This window comes from Coenobita brevimanus, chromosome 23, assembly GCF_032717465.1.
Source record: "Coenobita brevimanus isolate Jiangsu-jjx chromosome 23, ASM3271746v2, whole genome shotgun sequence".
Taxonomy (NCBI): Eukaryota; Metazoa; Arthropoda; class Malacostraca; order Decapoda; family Coenobitidae; genus Coenobita; species Coenobita brevimanus.
The window spans coordinates 9154181-9164286 of record NC_136976.1 but is presented as its reverse complement, the minus strand read 5'-3'; positions in this window follow the sequence as shown (position 1 = coordinate 9164286).

Sequence of the window (10106 nt, the reverse complement as noted above, 5' to 3'; positions counted from 1 at the left end):
CATTACTTAATGTGGAGAAATAAGGCACTTGTCTCTGACAAGTCATGCTAAAGTCCCACCTTCATGACGAGAAAACGGACAAGGGTTCCGTGACGTTGGTCAGTAGGCTCCACCCACTACTCCTGCTCTCTCCCGTCCCACCCCCAACCCCCCATTCTCTCTCTCTCTCTCTCTCTCTCTCTCTCTCAAAAATCGACATTACGGCCAATAGCATTTGCCTTATACATATATGAATGAGGCATGCATTATGCGTTATTATATTTGTAAATATTTAAGAGTGACAGATGTCCTGACGTAAAAGCAAGAGTAGGGTAGAGTGGTGGGTGATAACGACCATGATTGATGGGAGTGCAATGGTGTGAAGGTCTTCAGGTTTTGTGTGATTTCGTAGTGGATTTTTTTTTTGTTCCAATACAGCATCTATTGCAGGACGGTTCTTGTCTCGTCAGTCTGTGATTGTAGTCAGGTGGAATGGGACAGTTGAGGCCTGGTCATTTGTTACAGGTTGGGTATGGGTCGGGAAACGGAAAAGGGTGGAAATATGGCGGGGGAGGAAGGGTAGTGTAGGTTAAGTACGTTGAGGGAGATGTCGAAAATAAAACACAATAAAAAAAAAAAAACGGAGGAGGCTTGGGGACAATGGGACATTTATACAGTGTTCATAGGAATGCGGAGGGATGGTTGTGGGCAGGTTCTATTGACATGTCATTGTAGACCATAGAAGGAAGAGGAGACATGTTGGGAGGATAAAATGATGCGAACAAAATACTCTGCACATATTTTATTTAATCCTCGTCACTATCAAGGAATAAGTCGTGCTCGTCATCGCCGCGTCCGAGTAGTAGTCATATTGCAAAATACTGATTATTCTAATCGTCCTAAGGCATACAGACGTGTATGGCCCCATAGCCCTGCATCCCCCCTTCTCATCCCCCCTACCCCACCAGTCCCGCTCCCACATCACCCCTCTTTCTCACACACGGTTACCAGACATCCGTTTGCATTGTATATTACAGATTCGCTGCCATAGGCCTCACTTTGGTTGGTTCGAACTTGTGGTAAGGTGTACTGCCGTAAGCCCTCTTCACAAGGGAAACACTCTCTCTCTCTCTCTCTCTCTCTCTCTCTCTCTCTCTCTCTCTCTCTCATCATCATCATCATCATCATCATCATCAAATGTAGTTAGATTATAGATAGAAAGACAGGTAGGGAGGTAGTTAGCTCGTTGGCTCAGTGTTAGCATTCTCGCTTGCCGTCTGGCAGACGGGAGTTCGCGCCTAGCTCAGGTCGCGAAAAGTTTCCCTTCCGGGAAGGTACAAGATGACGATCATGACCATCAAGTGATCCTGACCGACCCGGTGAATAGCACACACAACACCTGAAAATCTTCACACCATTGCCCTTTCATCAGTCTTGGTCGTTATCACCCACCACTCTACCCTACTCTTGCCTTTATGTCAGGTCATCTGTCACTCTTAAATATTTACAAATATAATAACGCATAATGCATACCTTATTCATTTCATATATGTATAAGGCAAATGCTGTTGGCCGTAGTGTCGATTTGAGAGAGAGAGAGAGAGAAAGAGAGAGAGAGAGAGAGAGAATGGGGGGGTGAGGGTGGGAACGGGAGAGAGCAGGAGTAGTGGGTGGAGCCTACTGACCAACGTCACGGAACCCTTGTCCGTTTTCTCGTCATGAAGGTGGGACTTTAGCATGACTTGTCAGGGACAAGTGCCTTATTTCTCCACATTAAGTAATGTACTATATCACCGAAAAGTAGGGCATGGTGTGGAACAAGCTCTGCCAGAAATTCATACTGATCCAGCTGTTTGTTGATAAGTTATTCCCGAAAAACAGTGGGACACGGCCTCTGAAACCCATAGTAACACAAGATGATTTTATGTTGAGAGAAATTCTAGTTAATCTTACTCCTTTGAGAGGAATCTTTGCAGTGGTTGGGTAAATTATATCCAAGGACAAAAAAAAAATAATAATTCTCCTCCCCTACCGCCGTCACTTCTTATCACGTTCAAGTCTCGCTCAGGAACTTGGTAATGGAGTGAAATGGAGTATGATTTCTGTGACGGACCAAAAGATAAATTCCATTACCCGGCCTCGGCCAAGGGATTGAACACACTCACTCGGGAATTGTCTGCTTTCAAGATTTGAAGTTTCCCAAACCATTACTTTTTAGTCCGTATGCTCCAGTTTTTTTCGTGCCAGTATGTATTTCTCTCGCTGGAGTGATCCATATTTTGTCAGAAACATAATGGGTAGTCTCTAAAACTGTCAAGGCATGCAACTAAATTACACACACACACACACACACACACACACACACACACACACACACACACACACACACACACACACTAACATATGTACAGTACAGTACAGTATATATATATATATATATATATATATAGAAATATATATATATATATATATATATATATATATATATATATATATATACAAGGAGGAGTTGCAGAAGTTGACTTACTAACATCAGAAGGTGATTCTTGACGCTAAGACGTAAGTATTCCTATTAATACATATTGGGTTCACAACGATTATGGAGTAAAAGGCATTTAAAATTGAGTAGTGGTAGAGGGAGAAATTACTCAGTTTTCACCCCCTTTTCGCCATTCTCTTTTCTGTTCATTGCAGTGATTTCACTGATGATAGCCTAAACTATATTAGGAATATTTACTGTGAACTGTCTAGCCAAAGAATAAAACAAGGAAGAGTAAATGATGGTTATTTACCGTGGAAATTAATAATTTTGCCCATAAAAGCTACTGAAATTTAAATGTCTGTAACTACCTGTACATAATCGCTGCGAATCCGAAATATGTTCCCAGAGTTTTTGTGTGTTACAAGGACCACAGGAATCACTTCATGAAGTACGTCAGCTATATCTAGATAGGCAGATAAATATAGATTGATATAGGTAGATAGGTAGTTCCACGTATATTGTGAAATAATTCATTTCATGAAATGTTAGGTTAGGTAAAGTAGGGGAAGGCTTGGGTTATGTTAGATGATGTTAAAACCTTTTTGGTATTTTACACTTGGTTAGTTTAGGACAATGTTTGATTTTGGTTATCAGTTTCGTTTTTTGATAATAACCTCTGCGAAGGAGGTTACATTTGTTACCCATTTTTCTGTCTGTCTGCCTCTCTGTCTTTCTGTGTGTCTCTTAGCAACATTATGGGAAAAAAATATTGGATGGTTTTGCAGCAAACTGTAAATAATGAATGAGGACCATCAGAGGTACAATTGATTTAATTTGGCGAGAAAAAAAAAAAATAAAAAGTCTAAATTCAAGGTGAAAATCATGCAAAAATATAAAGAGGAAGTAGTTCTGTCTTGGCGGAGATGTAAGCTCTCTTGGGGCTCCTGCTTACTATTGACTGTCCCCGGTATTCTTTTTTTTTTTTCTCGGGGGGGGGGGGGGGGGGGGGGGGGGGCTGAGGTAAACAGGGTATTCAGGCTAACACATGTCCGTATACTAATTAACTGTGCTTGATTGGTGTAATTTTCCTAAAGGGCTGGTCATATTATGAAATGCCTGAATTGATACCGTGAAACATAAAATACATTATGCAGTGCAGTAAATTCATGGTAAAACTGTTACTGGGATCCGGGCTGTATATGGAAAAACAGTTACTGGAGTCTGGGACATACTGCATATATAGATAGATAGATATAGATAGATAGATAGATACGTGTGTGTGTGTGTGTGTGTGTGTGTGTGTGTGTGTGTGTGTGTGTGTGTGTGTGTGACCTGAATACTTTCCATTTTGAGTACGTTCGTCAAGAATGATGTATCTGAATGAATCTGCGTCACAGATGCAGTAGATATGGGGCTTGTGGTGTCTTTTACATCTTAGAGCGAAACACATAGTTGAACATGGCTCTTAATTTTTTAACTGTTCATCATTACTTGCGTCAAGTTTACTCAGGAATGCACATCTAGCAATACATTTTATTGTGTACCGTGACCTACAGTACATATATATCCATCCATCCATCATCCAATCCTATGTTACCCCATGAGGAGCATAGGAGCCCGGGACTAGGCAGTTGGTCCTGACATTTAAAATGAGAGTGACCAGCCTCACTCATCCCTGAATGGCATTACGTGAACAATAAACCCCAACCACCCCTTGGATATAAACCTTCACCGGCTCAGTCCGATTGGAGCGCAATAATTACCCACTAAACCACCAGGCGCCATAATATGGTTATATGGTTACCACCCAGCGTAATAAATGGTTTCCTGGTGTACGGGAAACCATTTGGCCTGTCTCTCAGTGTAGAGTCACCCACAGGCAGAAGGAAGAGAAAAGATGAAGGAAAGAAAGACAGAAGAGGGAGTGTAAAGTCACCCGTAGACAGAAGGACGAAGGAAATTGAAGGAAAGAAAGACCGAAGAGGATGGACGGAAAGAAGGATGGAGGAGAGGAAAGAGCAGACACCCGAGAGCAGCACTACATCAAGTGAATGGATGGTGAGCGTCTCCTCCTACCACTAGTATATATATATACAGTACTAACTAAAAATAAACACTCCATGAGTATCCATTTCATACACCTTTGCAAGAAATATCCGACAATACCGGAAATTAAATGTCCTCTGCTTTTTCCTAAAATGTATTGACGGTGCAGCGTAAATGAAGGTGGACAACATGAAAGGAAACTCAATTTAACTCCTTGCCGATGTGAAGGAAGTGTTCTTTTTCACTTACTAAACTTGAGGGTAAGTTTGATGGAGTTGTTAACATAGTTTTTTGTTCTGGAATGGTGACGCTGACAAGGTGACAAGGAAGTGATGTCCATGCACTTGGCGCCACCTACCCTCGCACACTTTTTCTCAGTGATTTTTATTCGATATTTAATGATAAAAAGATTGACTACCGAAGCAGGTGTTTAGGAAGGTGGAAAGTTAAGGGAGGAAATACGGCCAACTGGAGATTATGATGATTTATTTAAGAGAGAGAGAGAGAGGATGTTACACATATAATTATGGGGGCTTTCCTGAATTTAGTTAAGTTGTTGAGCCAAAATAAAGTAAAGTAAGAAAATTATTATTACCCTAAGCAAAACGTGACATTCTACCCACACCACTCCTAACCATAGCTGTTAGCTAAACTGAACCCTGTGGCAGTGGCAAAATAACATTATAAAATGATGCCGTTTTGCTAAAGGTAAGTGAAGAATAAAGGGTAGGGCTTACGAAGAACGCTATCATGCAGCTCAAGAATGCATATGAGAAGAGAACACGCATTCTTGTTGGCATACGAAACACTCTAACAGTGCTTCGTATTAATGCTTTTTGACCTGCACTTTAGCCACTTCAATCAGATGACGTAGTAGTTTACTCTTCCAGACGATTCTACTTAACTTAGGAAAGACATCTCATATTGAAGGGATTAATGACAATTCCCCCTCCCCCCCACAGTTTGAAACGTCTCCTCTAAGCTGAAAGTCTCAAGGCAGCATGATTACCATTCAGTTTAATAACTTCTACATTTTCAGGGAAAAACTGGATGGTCTCATAAAAGTTTTCCTCCTCCTCAAAGTCGATAAACTCTACGGATTCGTGTTGCCACATTTCACTAACGATGAACTTGTGTAGTTACCTTTGACCCAGCCAAACTCGTTATAAGGCTTGCATTAAAGAAAATAATAATAATATTCAAAATACGAAGGTGTATGAGGGTATTAGCCTTAGGACAACAGTACCAAATCTGAGGTGAAATTGTGACAAAAAAAAGTGGTGGCACAAATCTACAGAGTGGGGAAAAGAATTGCATATATATGTAAGTATATGAATACATTAATAATAATAAGGAGAGAGAGAAGGGAAAGAGAATTTGAGAAAAGAAGCTGGACAAATGTACGAGTATTTATATCCAGATCATAGTGTGGAGACGATAATTACGTCATCGTAGAGTTGGGACTAGTTATTTTTCTAAAGCTACGATAATTTTTAAACCTGTCCAGTCCAAGGATATATCTTTGGCTTATTCTTGATTTCTCCAGATGATTTTATATAGCCTAGCGGAGACATGCTGAACTAGAGTGGCTAGATATGGACTTCACTAACCTCTTCACTACTACCGCTCCTTGCAGAACTAAATAAAATTGTCTGATGATAGTCCGTTTTAATGAAGAAGACATCACCGTAGTGAAGTTATTAATAGCAAAATAGTTGGCACAAGTATATTATAAGTGAATATTTATAATACAAACGTGGTACATACAGAAGCAAAGTGCCAAGGGAGAGGTTCTTTGGAGCCCGCTTAACCCTTTAACCATGACAAAGAGTTTCCAATATTGCTTTAGTTTGCACCAAAAGATCATTCACAACTAGGGAGAGAGACATCAATATTATATCGTATCGTTTATAAAGGCTCCAGCTTGCTTCCATGCGTCGGCTTTGGTCACCTAACTGCGGCTGGCCAAGCTGCTCGATCTCTGGCAGCCTCCCTATTCAGTAACTTATCCCTGAGGTCACACTCTATGACATTGTCCCAGTTTTTTTTTTTTTTTCTGCCTCGCAGCCCTCTCTGTCCTATTTCTTAGTCACTTTCTCTCTCGCTTCATTCTTATCACCTACTCCCTTTCTCCTTTCTTCCTTCCTCCATGCACTTTCTCTCCAAGTCTTTACCTCTCTCTCTCTCTCTCTCTCTCTCTCTCTCTCTCTCTCTCTCTCTCTCTCTCTCTCTCTCTGACACACACACACACACACACACACACACACACACACACACACACACACACACACACACACACACACACACACACACACACACACACACACACACACACACACACACACACACACACACACACCATTTAATGATTTGTCAGCATTTTCTTTCCCTTCACCTCTCTGACACTTCCGTTCCCTTTCCCTCACCCCTCTTTCTCTCTGTCCTTTCCCATTACCGTGTCTTTGTCTCTCCCTCCCTCCAATTAGCTCCTTTTTGCTCTACTGTCTTCCGCCTCCCACTGTCTTTTTTCTCCCTGTCTCTGCTGCTCATTCTTTTTTCTCCTCGTTTCTCTCCTACGCATATCCCGCCAACGTTCTTCCACCTCTCTCTTTTTCCCTTCTTTCTTTCTTCAGTGTCTATTTTATCTTTCACAGTGTTTTTCTCTTACGATTTTGGATTCCCTTAGTCTTCTTCCCTCCACCTTCTCCTTCCTTCCTGTTCATCTCCCCTCCTTTGTCCCGCACCCACCACCACTTTAACTGCTAATAGTTCTCTCGGCCCAACCAAATCACCTACAATTTACCTGCATATAATATTTAAGTCTGTGTATGGCAACAAAAGGGTTTATCGAAATGTAGCTCGTAGCCGTTTGGTTGCTTGGATTTTTTTCCCACAACCACACACTTTGTCTGGTGTTAGTCTGAATAAAATACCTAAGTGTACCAACAGCAGGTAAAAAGGTAATCAGTAGGCCTGGATACCTTTATGAGTGTATCCTCCTACTTTCATCTCTTCAGTACAGGTTTTTATAATATTCTTGTTAACTCCAGACGACTTTCTTCAACTTGTGGTAAATTTCTTGTGGTGGTGAAATTAATGAAGGATTTATTAGACAATTCTTATTCGGGAAAGCCTCTCCTAACCTGAATAAAATTGTCCTAACCCAGTAAAATAAACTAAGCTTCTTTCTTTACCCCCGTCCACTCCTTTCACCCACTTCCCTCGCTCCTTTCACCCACTTCCCTCTCTCCTTTCATCCACTTCCCTCTCTCCTTTTACCCTCTTCCCTCCCCTCTTTACTTTTTCCTTTCTCATCTTCCCATTTTAATTTCCATAATTATATACCTACCATGCCTCTCTCCGGTATCTCCCTCGTCCACCCTCTCACGCTTTTTTTTTTTTCCCCTCTCTCTCTCTCTCTCTCTCTCTCTCTCTCTCTCTCTCTCTCTCTCTCTCTCTCTCTCTCTCTCTCCATTCCCTGTCTTACATCCTTCATTCACTTCTTCTTTCTACTGTAGCTCTGCATCTTTTTCTCATTCTTCCTCCATTTCTCCCTCTTCCTTTCTCTCCAGCTCTCCCTCCCTCTAATCCCTCCCTCTGTTTTTCTTTCTGCTTCCTCTCCCTCTCCCTTCTCAGTGTTTTCTGCTCACTTCAATTTTACAAGTTTAATCTCCCCTTTCCGTTCTTCATTTTCCTCTCTCTCTCTCTCTCTCTCTCTCTCTCTCTCTCTCTCTCTCTCCACATTTTTAACTCTTTCATCCTTCATCCATCATCCCCCCTCCTTCCATCTCCCCACCCCTCTTGCCCACTTGAGTTCCCCGCCACTCACTTTGACTCCCAATTCTTCCTTCCTCTCCGCTCACTCACCTCCCCATTCTTTCTTGCTCATTATCTTGTTTCCTCTCCGCCCCCCTCTCCCTCCCATAATTAGGCATAAACGTCTTCTAAGAGTTTTCTCCATCTTTCTTCCTCCCTCCATGCTCTCCCTCTGTCTCTCACTCCCCTTCCCCCACCAATCGGTCATCTCTCCCCATTCACCCATCCCCTCTGCTGCCATCCACTCCCGGTTTTTTTCTGACCATTCCCTTCTCTCCCTCCCCCCTCCGTCCATCCATTCAGTCTTTCTTCCTCCATCACTCTCTCCCATGCTTTAATGGACATAGTCGTCTTTTGAAGTGTTTTTTCCTCCCTTAAGTTCCCAGGGGCAGTCACTCACTATCTCCCTTCTTTCGTCCTTCCTGTATTCTCTTTCTCTCATTTTCTTCGCATCTTCACCCTGTTCTCTCCCCCTCCATTGGCATCCTCTCTCTTTCTCCCTGCTCCTCCCTCTCTCCCTATCATTTCCCATTCCCATTCTTTTTACCTTTCCATTCCTCCAGTCTCTTCATCTGTTCGTTTCTGTCCCCCTTCATCTTTCCATTCTCTCCATTTGTTTATCCCCGTGCCTCTCCCTTTTTTCAATTCGTTCCCCTTCGTCCTCTATCACCATCCTTCATTCTCTGCCCCTCTGTCTGCCTCTTCCTTCCTCGTCCTTTCTCCCTCTCGCTTTCTCCTTTGTCCTTCTCCCCCTTTCCATTATCTCTTTCCCTTCTGTCTGTCTCTTCCTCCTTCATTTCTGTTACTCAGTCCTTCTTTCTTCCTCTCCCTTACTCGCTATTTTTTAAAGTATTGTTCCCTCCGTTACGTCTCCATGCCAGTCACCTGCTCTCGCCTCTCTTTCTTTTTCTCCTATTTTCTTTTTGTTTTTCTCTTCTTCCCCCCCATTAAAGAACCTTCGTGTCTTTGGGGATACTTTCATGTCCCTTCAGTTTCCCTGCCAGTAAATTTATTTCACTTCCATTCTTTTCCATTTTTTTCTTCGCTTCTCTCTCCTTCCCCTCTATAATGGAGGTGAGCGTCGTTTTGGGCGTTTTTTGTGTATTAAATTTACTAAGATTAATTAAAAATGTGCGATGCAAACTTTTCATTCGCTAGTAACATCGAGGCGGAGTTAGGATGTTGATGGATTTACCTGGCTCCAGAATGGGGCAGCTTGGCTAATTTTTAAGTATAGTCAGTCTGATTTCCTTTTTCCGGTAAGTGAGGATTGATGCTGGGTAATTGTGTTGTTATGAACGAGGAAACTGTGTGTGTGTGTGTGTGTGTGTGTGTGTGTGTGTGTGTGTGTGTGTGTGTGTGTGTGTGTGTGTGTGTGTGTGTGAAGTGCTTGTCGACATCAACGTGTTAATTTTCTTTCCGTGAAAATTCTGATAACATAGCAGAGTCTTGATTAACCGCTTTTCTTTCTTTCTTTTTTTCGCGTACATTAGTTATGAAATAAGAAGAGAAAAAAGAAGACAGGAGTGCAGAGGATACTGTACAGATTCATTCGTGACTTATTCTAGCGTGGCACGATCGCGCTTCTCCATGTAACTGTGAAAGATCCATCATCATCATCATGAGGTGCGGTAGGATCCAAAGGCAAGGAAAGAGAAAGTACGATCGTCAGTGAACTAGCAAAAGCATGTCTAGTGAAATGGGCCACAGATGCATTACCCCATCATTCAGTTCCCGGGAATCCTGGCTCCTTCTAACAAGCCTAAGCATTTCCAATTGTAGG